Raw genomic sequence first — 21,803 nt, 5'->3', positions numbered from 1 at the left:
AGGAATACCAGAACCACACCTGTACATGTGGATGTATCAAAACAGGCAAAAAGGGGCGGGCCATGTAGATTTATCATCCTAAATCTGCAAATCTCTCTTGAATCATTGCAGAATCGCTCTTTAAATGATACCTTGGGGTCATTCGTTGGCTATGAAAAAGGCTTATCTCATTGGATTATTATAGGTGACTATGCCATCGACATGCACTCACCACCTCACACACCCTCGAACAGCCAATTAGGCAAGACCTTCTCAACTATACATGTGAACAAGTGCACGCTGATCTGCACACTGTGTTGGTACCACGTGGGAGGCTTGAAACCGTAGCTTCTTGATGAAGCCTCAAGTTAGACCTCCCTCACCTCCTTAGATTCAGGTGTGGTGCTGGGGATTCAAAGTGTGTGAAGCTTAATGCAGAAGTTTTGAGTGAATACATCTCTCATCTTCCACGAAAGCTTGTAGCCAATGTTTAGCAATTATTGTTTTCTGCAAGAGCTTGCACCTTGTCTTTGGCATTTTTCGTTATTTAGTAACTCATTTTTGTGTGCACTTGATTCTACCAATGTGAGTGGGAGGCACCACAAACCAATAGGCCTTCCCATTCATGATTTCTTTTGTGGTTTGTGAGCGCTACACCTGTGAATACCCATTCTTTTGGGTAGCCATTTAGCCTCCAGATGCATACACAGTCTGAGGTTAACATTAGATTCCATTAAGGGATCCTTGCAAGAATTGGAATCATCAAGAGAGGATCGTTCACAAAGACAAAGCTACTCACAAAACGTGGTGAAGACAACCAATCAAAGGAATATTTTGTTAGCACTAGCTAGTATTTGTGCGATAAACCTCCAAGGGGTGGTGAGAAGTACAAAGGTGTAAAAAAACAAATGCCATGTGGCACACTCACATGCAATCTTCTACGTAATTCCAATAGGGTGGCATCGACCACCTTGCAGGCGACTTCTTAGGACTGGTTAGGCCGTGGGCTTGACTAGTCCATGAGAGTCAGGATCTTTGGCATCTGTGAGCAGGCAGTGACAACCAACCGCTTCATGCTATCGGTACATGGCTGTTGGCGGTTCTACTGGCAGTGCTGTTCACCTCTCTATAAATTCAAACAATGCTTCTATGACCTCTATATATGCTTGGTTCTCAGAGCAGTGTGGTTTGTGTATGAGAGCATTATGTAGCTTGTCTCTATAGCTTTGGGTTTTTGGAGCAAAGCCAAGGGATGTGCATCTGCTAGTGTGAGGGTTGAGTGCTTTTTTCTTGTAAGCGTTTCATTAAGGTATATTTCGTCTTGTGCTTCCTATGATTCGGAATAAGTTCTCTCCTTATTCAATCTGCTAGTGTTCGCTGATTGCATGCAAGTACCAACAAATGATATCAGAGAGGTGGTCTTAGAGGACTTGTGAAGAGTCTGAGTATTCGGCAGCTCGTGAGCGGTGTGAGGAATTTGACGACATGAGCCAAGAGATCACCATTGGTGCATCGACCAGCTAGCGATGCCTGAACAAATTCGACGTTGTAGTTGGTCTGGAGCGTGAAAGGAGTCGAAGATATATTGGATCACGTTTAGGTGATCAAGGGAGTTAGCTGAAACTCAACTACGAGAGAGAATTGACAGTGACGGCACTTGGGGACTTCTAAGTTGGTGGCTGCATAGAGGTGACATGTCACCCGAGCGGAGTTGCTAGTGATCATGAGGAGTATCATAGAAGATCATTGTGATCAGTGCTTTGCTGAGCAGGCTTCGACCACGCTGATACGTGATTAGGCCAAGGACTCCATGTGCTTGAGGACCCGAGCACATCTAGTGAAGAAGATCACTTGCAAGAGATCCCCCAAATTCAAGATTATCGAAGCGCCCAATAATTTGAAAAGGCCACGAAGTTTACGAAGAAGAAGGGTGTTGGCAATTGACGTTCTTGCAGACCTCTGTGGGTGACTTCTTCTATAGTAGGACCAGATATGGATGCGTGGGCCAAGACCTCGGAGACAAGCTTCCCAAGACATCTGTGGTAAGGTTTGATGGCATAAATTTCTCCTCCTAGCAGTTATTTGTTCGTTTGCTATTCATGGAGAAAGAGCTGTGGGGGGTTGTATCCGGAACAAAGAAAAGCCCAACCAATAATAAAGATAAGATGCAACCATGGGATCTCAAGAATGAGAAAGCATTGGGTTTCTTCGATCGTGCTCTTGGGGTGGACTTCTTCCACCATGTTGACATCTCCAAGACAGATGTCTAGAACTAGAGTATACATGAAGCTTTGTTCAGGTCGAGGATGAGGAAATCAAAGATAATACTGAAGCAAAAGCTATTTAGCATTACAGATGGGAGAAGGGGATTCCCACTCACCTCGACAAGATGCAGGCAATTATGAAGCAGCTCCAAGCTCTGAATGTCTGGATAGATGATGATGATGCTTGGCTCTTAAGTGAGGCTCGAAAACCATCAAAACCATCGGAAAGTGTGAGGTGGAAAACCCGGAGAAATGCATACCGAGCCACTTCTATCCAATGCCCAATCGTCAACATAACCAATGTCAATGCGTGCATGAATGGGCATCTTCGGTCTCCTGTTTAACCATGAATGCAAAAGTGATTGTGGCTGAGTGTGAAAGGCATCTTCGAACCAAACATCTTTGCCACTAAACCAAAAAAGGAAGGCATTTCAGGCTGCTCTATCAAGAGAGTGAATGCCACCTTCTCTACCCCTCTTCTTATCTGAAGGAAACTTCTCCATGCTGAAGTCACCTCCAATGACCTGTGAATCTGCGATCGGGGCCCATGAGAGAAGTTCCTTCCACAAACGGACATGATCCCCTCTATTGATGGGAGCATAAAGGTTGAGGAAGCCAACCTTACATCTGCCAATCAAAGGAATGATCCATTGTGCTCTAGAGGGTATGATAGTACCATGTCCAACCACCAGAGTATGAAAAGAATCTGAAATTGAGATAAAGTGCCCCCTACTGTCCAAAGCAGGTGACCAAAAAGTGTGAGCTGAAAGTAGTTTATCTGACTTTGAGCAATCTCTAGCATTCAATTTGTATTCATGAATAAAAATAATATCAATAGGTCCCCCAGTAACACCTAATGGAGCTGATTACAAATCGGCTATCTACAGCAACGATGAGGCACACCACCAAGGCCTTGTATGTTCCAACTAACTATCCTCATTGATGGGAGGAAGTGGGGTAAAATACCTTACCCGACCTACTAGTGGAAACCTTCTCCTATACGAAACCTACCAAACATCGCTAGCCTGGGTAGGAGATGAATCAAGCCAAATCCCCATAACAATCTCTGAAGAGGCAGTAGAAACGCCCACGGATCTCATAGTAAACAAGACGCCTGAAGATGAATTGCTCCTCTGTCTCAACCTCCTGCATGTCACACAAAGTGCATATGTGTCTCTCCCTGGGTAGTCGCTCTGCTCTGCCGCTCTTGATACGAAGTCTATGTAAAGAGACCCGGAACTGCCCAAGAGAGATCCTCAGTGAGTGGGGTAAATAAATCTGAGTGTACCCTGGTGGGTCAATGAAACCCTCCGCTGTGATATGTAAGAAGTGATCTTTGTAGAAGCCCAGCTTCATTGGAAGATCACTCGGGCCCAACCAGGTCTGAAATGTGTGTAGCTGTAATAGATCCTCACGGATAACCTGGTTGACCTCCTGTGATAGGAGGAGAGAAAACGGAGCATCCATGCTGTACTGGAATGGGGTAGTCTGTCCATGTGGAGCCCCAACCCTTCGAACCATCTCTTTGTGCGTGCATACCAGCACATCTGGTCTCCTCCTGCTGCAAGTGCCATAGAAGAGGACAATGCTAGCTAGGGTAGCCTGCTATGCCCAGAGGTGTAATCCCCATACTCCTTGACTCGGTATAGATACGTGATGACCTGAAATGCAGCATCTAGCTGTAATGGGGGTGACCCAAACTCCGCTCAAATGATCTGGTGAGAAACTGATGGCTTACCACAGATCATCCGTGATAACATGAGAACTTGTAGCCGCTCCATCTTGGCCCACTCTGTATCTGGCAAGTCTGGCCCCCAACATGGACTACCATACATCCTTGTTGGACCGACCAAGGAGTCAAAAAGCAACCCTTTGGTCCGTGGATCCTGAAAGTGAGAGCGGAAGCATTGCCTCTCTAGTCTAGCCAATGAAGCATATCCTCTCCTCAAGCGTTCTTGCATCACGGGTCTCATAGTGAAGGGGTTCGGAAAAGACAATCCCAAGATAAGTGTATGATGAAACTACCTCAACAGGCGACCCATTAAATGTGAATTGCTCCTGGTGCATGACGGCTCGAGACGTATTGAAGATCATAACCTTGGTTTTGCCCAGGTTGATTGTTGGTTCATAGAGAAAGCAATGAGGCACAATGGACAAATCTTTATTCATGAATGGTTACATATATAGGCGACCGCCTCCATGTTGGTAGATCCCAGATCCACAATCATCTCCATGGTTATCTCAATCAGTCACCTCCTATGATCACTCACACATCACATCAACCTGACATACCTAACTGCCAAGTCACTAGAACCTTCTAGCACACCTACACTCACACACTCCTTGCATAGGACTCCAAGTCCATAGGCGCACACACACACAATATATCAAATTTGTCCTTCATTCCCCCCCACAAATTGATAACCTCATCCCTCAGTAGTAGTACATGGGATGCTCCATGATGGCCCCTACCAATATCTCACTCCTCTCTCGGCAGTAGTATTTGGGATGCTCCAAGTCATGGCCCCAACCTGTGACTCACTCCTACGACTCTTGGTTTACAACTGGGAGATAGACAATGACTATGTATGGGAATCCCCATGAGTCCAACAAGGAAAAATCTCAAAAGACTAACAATCATTTAAGGATGGACTATCCATGGCAGAGAACCATTATTTGACCTCACACACACATAACTTAGAAAACATATGGATCCTCACCCTTGTCAGAATTGACTTGGGTGTTGTAAGCAGTGAGAGCTTTGACATTCTCTGGTTCTTCTTCTTCTTCTGTCTCTGCTTCTTCAACAAGGTTTACTAAGCATCTCTTCCTTGTAGAGGAGTGTGGGGTAGAAGAGATGCATCATGACACAAAGAGTGAGAGCATAAGTGAGGCAAAATCCATGTATTAGAATGAAGGAATGACCTTCATTTTATAGAAAGAGAGGATGGTGTAGGCACCTCCCCTAAATCAGTGGCACATCAGTGGGACTAGCCTGAATCAAAGGAACCTCCCATGTAGGGGCCTTTGGCTTACAACATCAGTTAGGTCACACACTAGACACATCATAGCACTAGATGTGCCTCTACAACACACTTTTTTTTTTGGTAAAATCCAGTGCAGTGTATTTATATTGTCATAACTTTACAAGAGGGAAAGTCTCCAAAAAATGGAGAGAATCCCACAGATTAGAAGCATAAAAAGAAAAGCTCAATGCAAGATGCATGCATATCACCCTCATGGCAGGCATCATATAAAGATTGCCGCAATGAGGCTCTAAAAGATTCATATGACTTTTGAAACTGGTGGCCCAAGTATGCCAAATTGTGCTCTTCCCAGATTGTCCAAAGAGCCCAATATCTCACCCATGAGAGAAAGAGTGAGTATTGAGATAAAGGCCTTCTAAATCTGCCAAATAGCCAAAAATGTTTCCCAAATATGTGACTCGGGAAACGGAGGCGAAGAAGATCTGAAATTTTCCCATGTGACGTTTGGCAAGTGTGATTCCCACTGACAATGTGCCGGTCATGCATCTCCAAAGAAAGAGTCTTTGTTTCAAAGGCATTTTACACCTCCATAATAGTCGGAGATTCTTCCGCCACCATGAAAGGGGCTGCCTGATATGCCATAGAGTATTAGCATATTGATGAATCCAAGGGGCAGGTTGAAGAAGCTTTTAGACTTTGATGGAGGTCAAAACAGGCAGAGGTATAGGACGAGAGCATGTAGCAGAGGGGAACAATTGCCAATCCATTAGCCTGTCTGTGTCAGCCACAGGGGGAATAGGTAGAAATGGATGCAAGAGATCAGCAATTTTCTTCCATATCAATCTATGATGCATTCCCAAAGCATAAAGGGCAGTGGCCTGAGGAAAAGATAAGACATGGCCGTGATCATTTACCACATCATTGATGTATCTAATTCCCAATTTCATGAGATTATATGCCCGAACCGGTTCCTGTAAAGCAAGTGGAATGTCAAAGATGGCACTCCAATGGATACTTTCTTTCCTCATTGAGTTTGTCCCCAAATGATTATTAGGAGCCCATTTGACTTTAGAAAGCACTTGTTTCCAGTCCAATATCAGAGCAGTAGAGAAAGGGCATCCAGGAATCTTCCCGACAAATCTCCCAATGACAACCTCCCAATGATCAGTAGTCCAATGGCCATAAGCAGTTGTCCTCATGTTGACACACATGGATGCTATCATACAAGTCCATGGCTGCTTTTGACAGAAAAAGGTATGGAGCATAGTCGCCTTCCTTGCAAGTACATGATATCTGATATTTAGTACATTAAGTCCTCCATGCATCCTAGGGGAACATACCATTTCCATCTTCAGCAGTCTCAATGCTTTCACTGCAGTTTTTGTCTTCCATAACAGCTCCATAGCTTGAGACATAAAAGCTGAGATATCTCTGGAGGACCAATGTAGCAAAGGCAAAAAGAACTGAACATAAGACATAACAATAGACTGGACTATTCTGAGCCTGACATGAAGTGGCCAAGTAGAAATTTTCCAATATTCCAATTTGTGTTGAAGTCTTTGGAATATCCATTTTAGCTGCTGTTTTCTGGTGATATGCCATCCTATAGGATATCCCAAATGCCTGACTACATCTTTGGAATGCACTATCTGACCAGGCTATCTGACCAGGCCAGAGAATAGAATGCCAGTCACATTGTTTCAGGGGAAGCAATTTGGATTTGTCAAAGTTGACATGCAATCCCGCTGCTAATCCATACAATGATAATGTGGTCATAAGCATGCTGACTTCCCGAGGAGAATTCTGTGGCATAAAGAAGGAATCACACACACACACACACACACACATGTGACTCCCCTAGATGCACACATGCACCATAGAGCAAGCCCTTGACCATAGTTATCCCAACATACCCCCCCTCAAGGGTTTGTCTCTTGCAATGTCAAGGATACATCTAGTCTCATAGTTTCTCATGCCATCTCATGGTGGTCACACATGGCCATCTCATGGTGGTCAAGGATAAATCTATGTCTAGGATCTCATGCTAGCAAAGGTGCCCAGGGGTCGAGGTTTACAAAACTGGGATAGACTAAACACATATCACATGGCCTACATCATATGGTGACCAGAGGTGATTTACAAAAGACAAAACACATAGCATTCTTTTTAGAGTACTACTCCAGGCAAAGAGCCTGAAAATTTAACCAAGTGATGATAAACAAAAAAATCAAAGACAAGTTGCTCAAAAGGCAAAGTCCTTGTCTTCTACCACAACCAGATTTGTCATAGTCCTCTTCTTCTCATTGCAAAACTTCTCAAAGTGATTATTCTTTCCACAATATGAGCAAGGGTTGATTCCATAACAATCCTTCTCAAGGTGATTGTTTTTCCCACTGTGTTTATAAGCCTTGTACTTGCTCATTGAAAACTTCACTGCAAGTGCCTCCGTATGCATTTTGGCCATTCTTGAAGTGTTCTTTCTTTCCTCTTCTTGTAAGGCACTAATGATGCCTTTTTTGACTGTCTTTCCTCTGATTTCTCCTTGCTCCAGCAAGCATTGGCCTTCAAAACTCATCAGTAGCAAGCTTAGATATGGACTAGCTTGTGCTAGGAGGGCTCGGGCAATGGTTGCGCAGAAGAGCTGAATTGCGCATTTTTTCATCTCAGCTTGCTTGAATCAGCGCAGGTGGAATACACCATATCTAGGGAAATGCTCTAAGCCAGAGGAGCGCCCCATAGTGTAGAAACTCCAGCTGGAAGGGCTTGGCAAAAGTTGCAAGGAATGGGGAGAACAGAGCTAAGCAAATTCTGAGAAGGAAGGAGGAAGAAAGCTTAAAAAGAGAGTTGGAGAAGATGATGAGGTGGCACTACCAAAATGAGCTCTACAAAGCCTACCAGCTCTGATACCAAATGTAGAGGAGTGTGGGCTAGAAGAGATGCATCATGGCACAAAGAGTGAGAGCACAAGTGAGGACAAATCCATGTATAAGAATGAAGGAATAACCTCCATTTTATAGAAAGAGAGGATGGTGTAGGCACCTCCCCTAAATCAGTGGCAATCAGTCCCTACATCAATGGGACTGGCCTAAATCAAAGGAACCTCCCATGTGGGAGTCTTTGGCTTACATCATCACTTAGGTCACACACTAGACACATCATAGCACTAGATGTGCCTCTACAACACACACACACACACACACACATGTGACTCCCCTAGATGCACACATGCACCATAGAGCAAGCCTTTGACCATAGTTATCCCAACATTCTTTGCATAACATTCTTTTTCCAAGTGTCTAGGTTTTCCACAAAAGTTGCACTTCATTTTGCTCTTTCCCTTAAAGTTGCTTTTAGCCAAATATGCCCCTTCTTTGAAGTCACTAAACTTAGAGAATCTCCCCTATGCTCCAACAACATGCTCAAGATGAGTCCATGCAGCATGAGCAATCTCACATCCATCAATGTGGTGGATAAAAGAATCACTCAAACCAAGAGCAATTATGGCTAGTGCTTTTCATCTTTAGGAAGCCATGAAGCTTCTCCTTCCCTAGTTGTAGGTTTAGTTTCTTTTCCATTAGCCACCTTCCATATTCCATTTTTCATGAGGATAAATTTCAGTTTGGTTTGCCAAGTGTGAAACCCCTCTCCTTCAAACTTATCTATTTTGAGTTTGGAGGCCATTTGGGAAGGTCTTACCAATTTAATGACAGTGTCTAATCCCTTTACAAAAGATCAAACTTTTTGAACAAAGAAATCACCTTCACCATATAGGTGTAAATTGCAAGATAAGAATTCAGAAAATCCTAGTTGTTTGGCATATGCATAACCAGTTGGCTTCTCCCACAACCTCTTAACTGGGGTCTTCTTCACCTTGTACTTTGTCCTTGTAGTCTTCTTGGCATTTGAAGAAGTTTGAGAACTTGGCATATTGTCAAGAAATCAACATCAACTGAACTTCAAAGAACATTCTCTGAACTGAAAAGGCACATTCTGAATCTCTGAACTGTACTTTCACTCCTCAAGCATTTAGTGTAGCATCAAAAACTTCAAAAGTAGTATAGAAAAGGAAGACAAGAGAGCCACGTCATCTGCATAAAGCAATATCCAGATCAGCGTGCCCGCAAGGGAGCAACCTACCTCCTTGTGTCTGCATCACTGTCGTCAATGTATAGGCCAAACAAGGTGGGTGATAATGGACACCCTTGTTTGACCCGATAGTGCTCATGATCTTGTCTGTCCACCCAGATCCTACCCGGACTTTGCCTGAAACTCTCTCATAAAGTGCCATGACAGCCCAAAGGATCTCCTGGTCCTAACCCAAATCCTGTAGGCTTTTTGCTTGTAAGCATTTCATTAAGGTATATTTCGTCATGTGCTTCCTATGATTCGGAATAAGTTCTCTCCTTATTCAATCTGCTAGTGTTCGCTGATTGCATGCAAGTACCAACTGAGGAAGCTTTGTCTTCTCTTGAATCGACTGGTTTTTCGTCGATTTCTCCCTTGTTACTAGACCAAATCACTCCATATTTCTACTGTGGGTAGCTCTAGTAGTAGAGAAGGCATGGCTAAGAGGAATTGCGAAGTAAGAGACTAGAGTGACCAGCATTGCAATAGTGGTGCAAAAGAGACAGAGAAGCGGTGTGTAAAGATGGCGACGAATTCCGTCAATCCCTCTGGTCAGATAGGTTGCACAAGCATAAGGAAGGTCTAGCTGAGAGGATCTCTCAATCCATTGTGTGGATGAAGAGAACTGAACTTTCCAAGGTCACGGTGAAAGAAGGAGAAATGAGAAGCATTTGGAAAGAAGATGGAATCTACTTGGAATATTCAAAGAATCTCGTGGATTCTCTTTCTAGGCACTGGGATTCTCAGCAAGTAGAATCCGGCCTGTCCTGCTGCTCTAAGTCCTCGACTCTCTCAAGGTCAATGTTTGACAGTAGAGTGGAATCATCCCTGAAGTCGAGGAGTGGTGCCTGACGAGCGCCTATCCTCACGTTGAAGTCCCCAACTAGGAGGACTTCTCCGTGGCTAGAGAAGTCAACAATGGACTGATACAGAGCAGCAAATGGAGATGTCTCATCCTCCCCTTGAATATCTCTGGCAAGGTATCAAGGGGGAAGTAGCAAACAACAATAAACATATCCTGGCTATCAGTGTGCCGAACCCGGATCCAAAGAAACCTAGAATGTGCATCTCTCTGCTCCACTGAGATGGCCCCAAAAGTGTGGATCTGTAAAGGATTGCGACTCCTCCTGACCCTCGAACCCCTCTTGTATCCCTCGAACCCCTCCTCTAAAGTGTGGAGCAAGGAGCGATGGGAAGCTGTGAAAAAATTGTTCATATATTCAGGCTTTCATGCATGGATGCCACCAAAATGGTCTTGGACCAAGTCTTCAAGCTGGAAAGATATGCCTTTCTCTTGCACTTGTAGGGAGAACTTGAAAGGTCGTTTGGTCAAACCTAGCAGACTAGAAGTCTAGTTATTTGCAGTGTTGGTCTTTACAGTTTTGTTGATACAGGTTTCAAGGCCTCACAATCTTTCATTGTCAATCCTTGTATAATTTTCAATAGTGCAGCCTTTTATCTGAAGATGCAGATCTCAGGCTTCCCTGGGTAAAGTTTGATTTGTAGATTCAAGGGATTGTCCTCATTCCTTGTATGCATCCTATTGATTTCACAATGCCTTAGCATGACGACCTCCTGGAGGAGGTCATCAAAGGCAAGTTTACCCATATTTGGGCAATCCTAGACTCTGTGGATGATGAAAATCAGCAGTACATTGTAATCTTTTTATTGAAGATATAGTTCTTCCACTACTAATGGCCTTACATCCATCTCCGGCTCAACCCACTTCTGATGTTGGATCCACCAATTAGTAAGTGCCAGCATGACCTTCTCCCACTTGAAACAATGGTAGGTGCAATGAACTGAACCTGTCATTGGAAAAATAGCACAAGAGGACTTCCAGTAAATTGTTTCCCAAGTCTTCTACATGCATGTTCATCATTGGCAGCCTTCTTTAGCTGTGCAACAATAAACATATCTTGTATGGAGCACCACGGGGTAGCCCATAGCATCAACTTGAGTGTTAGAAGGTCATGGCCTAGCAGAGTCTAGCAAGGATAATTTGTATGTATGGTCACACTTGAATAGCTCTAGTAGGGCAAAGACCAAGTCAGATGGAGTTTGGACATCATTCACAGACTTCCTTGCACAAAGACCCACATGTAAGCAGGGAAGGTGATAATGAATCTGATCTCTTTATCAATGTACAACAAGTACAAATGATTACAAATGAAATACATCCAGAAAGGGGTCACCAAAAGCATAATTTCCAAGACTACTCCTTTTCCACTAATTCTGATGATCAAACATGCTATCTGAGGTCAGACTATTAGAACTAATTCTTATGTGATGAAGAGAGTTCCACTGAGCGAAGGTGCATAATGGACACACAAGTAAGAACAGTAGAGAATAATAGGCGCATTCCTATATGATTTTCCACTGAGCGAAGGTGCGTAATGGACACACAAGTAAGAACAGTAGAGAATAATAGACGCATTCCTAGATGATTTATTAGCTTTCAATGGCCATCTACACAATGCAAAGAGAAGTGTACTCTAGGACCACTTGAGTGTACTATTGCTATGCTTTAACAATGTTGTTTGTTTGCAGTGGGGGATTGTACTTTTTTGGGAGAGCTATGCAATGATCACATGAGAAAATAAGTCAAGATTTACAAGAAGAAGAGAATGTAAGTTGCAATGCAAGAAAAATGGTATTACAAGAATTATGTGCACAAACTATGAAATCTCCACTTTCCCTAATCCAAGATTACATCCAAAAAGAGCTCTGCTCAAATGCCACTCAGTCGATGGAACGTGACTCTGTGCTTTCCTCTCCCCTCTCACTCTCCACTTCTACTTCCAGCCATCATCCCCTCCTTCCCGATTCTCCATCTTCTCTTGCAAAGTTCACTCTATTGGAACCAGGGCACTACAGCTAAGCTAAGCTAGGAAGCAAGAGCAGCTAGGCTAAACTAAGACAAAGCTATGGAGGCACAAAGACAAAGAAAGACATGACGAAGAAGCTAAACTACTCAGTCACAGACTCAAGCACAATTAGGTTACAAGATGGAAGCTTGTACTCATAGAGAGGCTTGAGATCTTGCTCGATTACTTTCCATTGATAGAGACTTCACGTATATAGTATCTCTCTGCTCTACTAAGATGGTTCCCAAAATGATGATAACCCGAGATACAATCTCAGATAACAAAGGATTTCTTGTGACAAAAGATTACATGCAATATAAAAACCTTTAGGTAAAAGACACCCCTACCGGGTTTGTTGCAATATACAAATCAAAACAATTAGCCACCACAAAGGCTTGATAGATGATCACGACAAACAATCGTGATCACGACACACAGTAGTATTGTCTCCTTCACACAACTATACTATATACTCCTCGTAGGAGCTCCCACTTATGCATGAAAGCATCTATCCTACTCTATACTCTCTCTCTCTCACAAACCGACTCTCATACTACCCTAGATGATCAACAGGTCGGTCGAAAAATGGCCGGAGCGAGCAAGCAATAGGTAAGTGATGTAGAAGATAGAACCCACGAGAAACGAATCACCTTCTTGTCTTCATCCTCCACTTTAGCTCCAAGATCACTAAGCTGTCTGAGGAGAGCTTGCATTCGATTGAGAAATACCCCCAAAGTCTCTGATCCATCCATTTGAAGATTGAACAAATCTTGCTTTAAATTAGACTTCGAATGCTTCATTCTAACATCGAAAAGTGTTTCTAGAGTATGCCAATTCTCTGCAGCTGACTTACTAACATCAAGATGATGGAAATAATCAGGTCCAAGAGCTCTTCCCATGAAACCAACTGCCTTCTCATCTCTCTGCTCCCAAAGTGGTATTTTATCAGCATTATTGGAGCGTTCTTTTGGCTTTTTCTCAATACCGGCCACCAAATGCCACAAACCTTTTTCTCAAATTTGCAACCCTGCCATATATCCTAAAAGTGTCTTCTCCACCACATAGGAGCTCGATAGAGTTCCCACATTGCTCCTATCCAAAAGGATCTTATATGCCTTCTTCACAGCTAGCTTCTTCAAAGAGGAACTCCCCAACCTCCATTGCATATGTCTAGAATTCTTGTTAAGGGCATAATTGGTAGGCCAACCTGCAAGCAAAGAATTCATGAGATTATGCATAAATGCAGTCTCCTAACATTTAGAGAAAAATTACAGCTAATGTCACCAGTCGACTGCCAATTCCCTTTTCTAAAATCCCATACTCTTACCCAATAAACTAGGCCCTTATTGCAAGATAATTTCAAGTCAGACCAAGCTAGTGAATCCACCTTATCCAATTGAGCTCTGCTCCACCATATACATTCTAGCAAACTAGCATCTCCTCTTAAACAACTAGTTCCTTTCCAAGCACACACATCTATCACCATCCACCAAGCCGCAAGCATCCCATCCACAAAATCCGATCTAATGATCTTCAATGGATCGTCAAAAAACAACCTTTCATACCATTTCAGACTCCTCATCAGCCAAACTTTGTGAGCTTTCCCATTCTCAAAAAACTAGATGACCAATTCACTCCAAGGAGTTAGATCACTAAAAAGCTTGGGAAGCCATTTTTCCATCAATGCTGCATTCTTTTTTTGCATGAACAGCAGACATGTGGCTAATTGCCACGATGCAATTCTTTCCATTGAACATTACCAGGATAGCTCCATGCTTATCCTTTTTGGGCGAATCCATTTCACAGTCTTTGAGGATTGAGAAGGACTCCGAAGCTAGCTTCTACAAGTATATGTAGAGATGTTCTCTAACCGCGTCGTCTGGTCCTTCGCTTCTTTACAATTCGGATGTTCGACCGCCACAACGTCGAGGAACGGGACATGCATGCACAATACCACAAACCAATAGAGCTCAACCTGGCTTTGATACCACTGATGATAATCGGAGATACAATCTGAGATAGCAAAGGATTTCTTGTGACAAAGATTACATGCAATATAAAAACCTTTAGGTAAAAGACTGTGCACCCCTATCGGGTTTGTTGCCGTATACAAATCAAAACAATTAGCCACAAAGGCTTGATAGATGATCACGACACACAATCGTGATCACAACACACAGTAGTATTGTCTCCTTCACATATCTATACTATATACTCCTCGTAGGAGCTCACACTTATGCATGAAAGCATCTATCCTACTCTATACTATCCATCTCTCACAAACCGACTCTCATACTACCCTAGATGATCAGTAGGTCGGTCGAAAATTGGCGGCAGCGAGCAGGCAAGAGATAAGTGATGTAGAAGATAGAGCCCACGAGAAACTTGAAGGTCACGACCACGTGTAGAAGTCGCCATGTACTGTTGCATGCCAAAAACGACCAATCAAGCAAGCTTGATTGCATGGGCGAATCCCATTGCTGTGTTCGCGCAACCCAGCCAATCATATGATGCTCCATGAAATATAGGACTATAGAGGCCTCCCCATGAGGATGAGCTATCAGGCTCTGAGCCAATACAAAAGGGTGGACTTGTAAAGGACAACTACTCCTAACCCTCGCACTCCCCCTGTGTCCCTCGTCTCATCTCTGTAAGTAGACTCCCATGTGTACCCGCTGACTACTGGTAGTGGGCGCTCTGGACTCTGATGTGTCTCTGTATAAAAGACTATGTCACAACCGGTATAGAATTCCGAGAAGTTCCCTAGTTCTGACCATAAGTACCATTGCAATTCCAAATGGTACATGATAGGGTCTCGGAGGTCTGAGTCTCATAGACCATGCCTCCCTATGTGGGGGGGGAGGTGGGTGCCTGACGGGGGCCTATAAGTAGTCGTCCATCTCGAACCGCCGCCACTTCCCATCCTTGCGGGCCTGATCCCGTGGCTGTAGCAAAGTGCGCCTCTCGTCACCCTATAGGGGAGTGAGATCCTCATCCATGGAGATTGATGGCCAATCCCGTAAGACTGACCTATGCCTTAGAGCTGAAAGTTGTGCCTGAGCGTCATGGAATCGTATGATAAAGGGCTGCTCTCGGTTGGGGTCTCTCCCCACCCGCCATGCCCTCTCGATCCTATCCTCAGCTACCCCCATAGTAGTGGCCACAAATGCAGTCGCATCACTCATCAGTGTAGCCTCATTGCTAGGGATGCCATGGACTCTAATGTTGAGAGCCTTACTAGCTCTCTGATGCTACTCCATGAGAGTAGCCAAAATGGTTGCCTTCGGCGAAGCCAAGCACAAGGCTGCTTAGAGCTGTTGTTTAGTCCATGACAGCACCCTCCATACTTGTGGACTGAAGAGGGCTCCCTCTGGTATTAATTTCTTGCAGGTAACCCTGGTTTGGGTAGCCCCTAGGGTGGTGTGATGCCCTAGGGTAGCTCTTTGCTAGTTTCTTGGCTGCTTCTGGTCATGGAGAGCCCCGTTAGGGAGATGGCGCAGCCAAGAAGCCTCGTGTGCCAGCAAGGAGCTGCGAGAGGGCCCATGTGCCCTGGGCACCAGGGTTAGCAGCAGCAACAGTGAGGAGAGCCTAAATGCACTCTGTGTGTTTGGGTGTCATCATCAGCAGCAGCAAAGGAGGGCCCTTGTGCCCCTCCCTGTTCTTTGGTCACAACAACCAAGAAGCCCCGTGGAGATGGCGCAGCCAAGAAGCCCTGTATACTAGCTGGGAGCTACGAGAGGACCTGTGTGCCCTGGGCGCTGTTAGCACCAACAAGGAGAGCCTGAGTGTCCTCCGTGTGCCTAAGTGTCCTCCGTGTGACAATAGCAGAAAAGGAGGACCCTTGTGCCCCTCCATATTCTTTGGTCATAGCAGGCGCACGCAAGAGAGGGCCCGCATGCCTTGGGATTTGACAACAGTAGCAAGGAGCCAGTCACACGAGGGATTGCGTGGATGTTGAGTAGGACGAGTTGGACAGTCGTGAAACATGCTATGGCAGGGAGACAGGCTATGGTGGAGATGCTACAGTAGGGAGACAGACTATGGCGGAGAGCTATGGTAGGGAGACATGCTATAGTGGAGATCTATGGCAGCATAGCGTGGCGGGGGGAGGGGCGAGCAAGACGGAATGGGAGAGCAAAATTCACTTGCTTCTTAGCATTCTGAGTGTTGTCCCTGGTTCTCCCCAATACAGGCAGATGCCAAACTGCAAGTGTCAATCTAGCCCATCTAGGAACTCAATTCTCAGCTGTCCCGCTGAGAATGGCATCTGGAAGTGCATCTGAAGTAACATCCTTTTGCACGGCGCTGCTAATGCTTCCAAACATTAGTCTGTCCCTCCCCAGTCGAGGGAAATGAACCCTCAACATGTGACAACCCTACTAGAGTCTGAGAGGTAGAGGGAACATCAACTGGAGAATCTAGCCTACTAGTGTCAATCTAGCCCATCTAGGAACTAAATTCTCAACTGTCCCGCTGAGAATAGCATCTGGAGTAACATCCTTTTGCACGGCGCTGATAATGCTTCCAAAAATTAGTCTGTCCCTCCCCAGTCGAGGGAAAAGAACCCTCAATATGTGACAACCATACTAGAGTCTGAGAGGTAGAGGGAACATCAACTGGAGAACCCAAGTCAACTGACTGACCCAAATCAGCATCATTCTCAAACTGAATGATGCCTAGAGGTGTATCATTATATGGAGGCAACTCCTCGCTGATGGGCTGCATGCTATCATGCTCTGCAAAAAAAACATCCCTGCTTATGATTACTTTCCTTGTGGCTGGATCATAAAGCCTAAAGCCTCGGCTTTCAGTGCTATACCCCACAAAGATGCATTTAATGCTTTTATCATCAAGCTTGGATCTGTTTGAATCTGGAATCAAAGCATATGAAACACTCCCGAATACCTTTAAATGATTCACCTTGGGCTTGTACACATAAAAGGCCTCAAAAAGCGTCCTATCAACCAATGCTTTTGTAGGGCATCGATTCTGAATATATGTGGCTGTGACAATTGCTTCACCCCAAAATACTTTTGACATTTTCTTGAATTTCAGCATACACCGTGTCATCTCCATGAGAGTCATGTTCTTCCTCTCTGTAATTGGATTATGCTAAAGTGTGTGTGGCACTGTTTCGTGGTGCTTGATGCCATGTTCCTTCAAGTCATCCTCAAATGCATGTGAAGTATCCTCTCCCCCATCGTCCGAATTAAGTGTTCCAATTCTGGAATGGGTATGGTTCTCAGCCATAGCTTTGAACTCCTTAAACCAATTGAACACTTTAGATTTGCTTTTCATGAGAAAGATCCAAGTGAACCTGGAGTAATCATCAACAATGAATGTGACAAAATATTGATACCCTCTATGGGTTGTGACATTCATTGATCCACAAACATCACTATGCACAATCTGCAAAACCCTTTGTGCTCATACTGAACCTGGACCATCCTTTTGGAATGGTAGGTGATGCTCCATTATGGGCTGGTTGCTGTAATTTAGGCAAACCCTCAACCATACTATGATTAAATATGTATGCCAAAGCTATGTGATGTGTATGACCAAATGTGGCATGCCATAGATCACCTGGAGTAGCATAAGAGACAACCATAGCATTCTGAATATAGGGCTGAGAATCAAGCTCCCTTCCTGGACTGATAAGCATGGCTGGTCTTTTTCTGACATTTACCCTTTCCATGAGTGGCAAGTGCTTGCTCACTCTGAATCGGCAGTCCTCGTTTCTTCCTGTAAAAGCAAGCCAACTAACTCCGTAAAAGTGAGTGGAGCAGCCCTGAGCATAATGGTCAAGGAAGTAACAAATGTATCATATGAGGGAGATAGACTATCGAGGGTGATAGAGATCAATTTCTTGTATTCTATATCCTCTCATCAATAGCTGCAAGCTCATCACGAATGTTAGTAATCTTTGCAATATGCGTTGAAATAGTTTGACCTTCTTCCATGGACAAGTCATTAAGCTTATTGTGCAAGGCAATGCTTCTTGCTTCATTCTTGACATTCCACATACCTTTCAATCTATCCCAAGCTGCCTTTGAAATCTTTCAAGACTTGATAGTGGACTTAATGTGTGTCTTCACAGACAATGCAATCAAAGACAAAGCTTGGGCATCCCTGGGGTAGAACCATGAGTGGTAGTGGAAGATGCACTAGAGCAAGGTACACCAGGTCTAGTCTCATCCCCATTCACAATGTCCCATAAGCCCTTTCCAACCAAGATATTCTTGAGTGTGAATGACCACAAAGCATAGTTGGGTCCATCCAACTTATCAACCTCAGCCGTGGTACTAAAATTCTCATTGAGAGACATGATTGCAAGCTCAAGAATAAAGGCAAATGTACCTGCAGAGAAAAGACAGGAAATGGAAAAATAAAAGACCACTAACTGCTATGCAATCACTACAATGGCATTCACTGATAGTGGCTGCACTAAAATACCAGTAAATCTACCCCAAAAATTCTGTTCAAACCTCAATCCCTTCTGGCATAAAAAATGCAATCATGCACGATATTTCTTCCCCAAAGTAGTCCTCAATCACAGCCAAACACTCGCTCAAATGCAATGTACTTCTACCCCAAAAAATCAGATTACCCTCCAGATCAAGAGGCCACCATCCACAATGCCATACCCTCTGGAGCTTTGGATATTCCCATAATGGTTGCTCACTTGGTTCAGGACACTAGTGCTCCGGTTGCAGCCATGGCTGCAGCTTCTCCCCTTGGCTCAGTGGTAGCCCCTCCCCTTGGCCAGGCATTTGATAATACATCTCTGGCTAGAGAGGCCCCTGCAGGTTTACAGGATCATGCCATTTTTTAGTAGCCCCTTCCCTCAGATCCCCTCTTGGATAGAGGGGAAGGGGTTGTGTACACTGTTGATCTGCTTCCCTCTGAAGGGATTCTTCGCACCCCTATGACAGGTTTGATTCCTAGAGGAACTCTTTCGTAGCCTTGGCAAATCTCACGGACATCCCACGGGAGGATTTTGTGCCTTCCACCTTTGGTGAGACAATGGTTGGGGTTTCTGCTAACAGGGTATCTCCTTCCTTAGATAGACGAGTTCTTTCCCCTATGGATCCATTTGGCTCCCTCCCTTGCTCATTGAGCAGGAGGTCTTCCCCCATTCAGGGGTTGGTTTCTGCCATTAGGTCGGGTAAGATGTTCCATGCTACCTCCTCCCGTCAATGAGGATTGTTAGTTGGAACAAATGAGGACTTGGTGGCATCCCACATCGCCGCCGCAGACAGTTGATCAGAATCAACTTCATCCTGGTGTTACTAGTGGCTCCATTGATGACTTATTTTCATTCAGGAACACAAGCTGGATGAAAGAGATTGCACAAAGTCAGGTAATTTTCTTTCAGGACACACTTTTTGGTCACCTGCTTTGGGCACCAGAGGTGATACATGCATTTCGGTGTCGGACTCTTTTCTCAGCCTGGTTGTCGGACACGGAGTTATTTTCTCCTCTAGAGCCCAGTGGATTCTTCTTTTGATTGGGGGACGTAAGGTTGGATTCCTCAACCTCTACACCCCCAATAATAGAGGGGATGATATCACCCCATTGCAGATTCATGGGTCATTGGAGGAGACTTCAACATGGTGGAGTTGCCCTCAGATATAAAAGGAGGCAGAGAGGGTGGAATCCACTCCTTGGAGAGGATAGCTTGGGATGCATTGCTCTTCAGTTTCAGTGGTAGAGATTCTTGGTTTGATGATGCTTTTCACACTCAGTCATAGTCACTCCTGTTTTCCTAGTCGAACAGGAGGCCACAGATGCATATCCATGCACGGATTGACCGTTTTTATGTTGATGATTGGGCCTTTGATAGAGGAGGATCAGTTTGCATTGCCCCTGGGGTTTCCACTTCAGATCACTTTCCGGTGGTGCTGATGGTCTATGAGCCACACTTGAGAGGTCGGTTGGCCGGTATTAGGATTCCTAATGCCCTTTATGTAGAGGAGGACCTTACAGAGGCAGCTTTGCAGATTTGGGTCTCTTACTTGCAGGGTAGGGTGCCTACCCCGTCAGATGGCAGATGCACTCTTCAATATTAGTGGATTTTGCCATTTGGTTGTGAGTACCAGGAGACAAGAGATTGGTGTTTGCCAGCAGTTGGCAGCCTTGCAGAGGGAAGAGCAGAAGAGGCCACACGATGCTTGGATTCAGGAGCGCCTTGCTGCAAAGCAAGGGCTCACTACTAGCAGATTTTGATAGATAAGAGAACAGAGTATGCCTTTCATGCATGAGAGTCCTTCTAGATCCAGATGGGAGTTAGACTCTTAATAAGAATTTGCTCTCTACTCATGGCCCCAGACATAGTAGAGAGAGTGTTTCTCAGCTCATTGACTCAGAAGGAGTTTTACAGTCAGATCCAGATACCGTCAAGCACATAGCTATATATTTTTATGCCTCCCTTCTCTTAGCAGCAAATCCTAGCAAGGCCACTGACGGTGCTAGACACGTCATATGGCAGTGTATTCCTATGTTGGTGAAACAAGATATGAGGCTTTCTCTTGATGCACCTTTCACCAACATAGAGTTCAAGTTTGTGCTTCTTACCCTTCACAAGCGGAAGTGCCTAGGTTTAGACGGACTCACACCTTCTTTCTTCTTGACCTTTTGGGATTTGATTGGGGATCACATTACCTCAGCCCTCGAGGGTGTTTGGGACTCCAACGAGATGCCTAACTCACTTACAGAGGGTCTCATACATCTAATCCCAAAAGGAGGGTGCAGAATTTTAGTGTCACAGTGGAGACCTATCACTTTATTAGGAACTTGCTATAAAATCTTGGAAAAAGCAATCAGTTTACATCCCATACTTCCAGATCTTATACATGATACGTAGATGGGATTTGTTCATGGCAGGAGCATTTTTTATAATATATTTTCTTTTTGGGAATCTTCAGCCATGCAAAGTGAACAAAAGGTAGCCATTCTACTCCTGGATTTTGAAAAAGCATATGACAGGGTAGATTGGGACTTCTTGGAGGACACCCTTCATTTTGGGTTTTCAGATGCATGGATCAAAGGGATTTCAGCCTTGTACATATCAGCCCACAGCCGGGTAGTTATAGGAGGGGACAGGGGAGATATATTTCAGATCTCAGATCAGTCCGTTAGGGATGTCCTCTTGCCCCTTTTCTTTTCCTCTGTGGATGAGGTGTTGAGCATTTTTCTTAGGTCTAGAGTGGACATTCTTGGGCTTAGACTATCACTCAGACAAGAGGAGGAAGACAGGAAGAGGACTTTGTTGACTATGAGCTAGCAAATGACACTGCTATTTTCTTGGAGGCCTTCCCTTGGACTCTCACCTCTTTCAGGACAGCCTTGGACTTGTTTTGTATGGCAGCAAGTGCTCACATTAATTGTGGAACAAGTCCAATGGCTTTTGGATTAGTGATGATAACACTCTGGACTAGGGGGCTGATTTAGGCTTCACCTGGACTCAAAGGGGTGTGAGAGTCAAGTACTTAGGATGCAAGGTCGATATGGGTATCTCTTCTTCACAGCAGTTTGCTCCGGTGTTGGAGAATATCAGGAGGAAACTCCTTTTTTGAAGTTTG

The 21,803-nt window shown here is 44.5% G+C and overlaps 1 protein-coding gene across 1 annotated transcript in view; it reads right to left on the bottom strand.

Moving 5' to 3' along the window:
• LOC147880208 (uncharacterized) overlaps nt 1-21,803 on the bottom strand; it is a 268,137-nt gene that overhangs the window by 576 nt on the left and 245,758 nt on the right. The window lies entirely within an intron of this gene.

The sequence above is a fragment of the Dipteris shenzhenensis genome, chromosome 32 (assembly GCF_047967505.1).
Source record: "Dipteris shenzhenensis isolate YYH24624 ecotype China chromosome 32, Dip_SZ_1.0, whole genome shotgun sequence".
NCBI classification, from domain to species: domain Eukaryota; kingdom Viridiplantae; phylum Streptophyta; class Polypodiopsida; order Gleicheniales; family Dipteridaceae; genus Dipteris; species Dipteris shenzhenensis.
The sequence above is the reverse complement of the archived record's forward strand: the minus strand, read 5'-3'. Positions and strand labels throughout refer to the sequence as shown.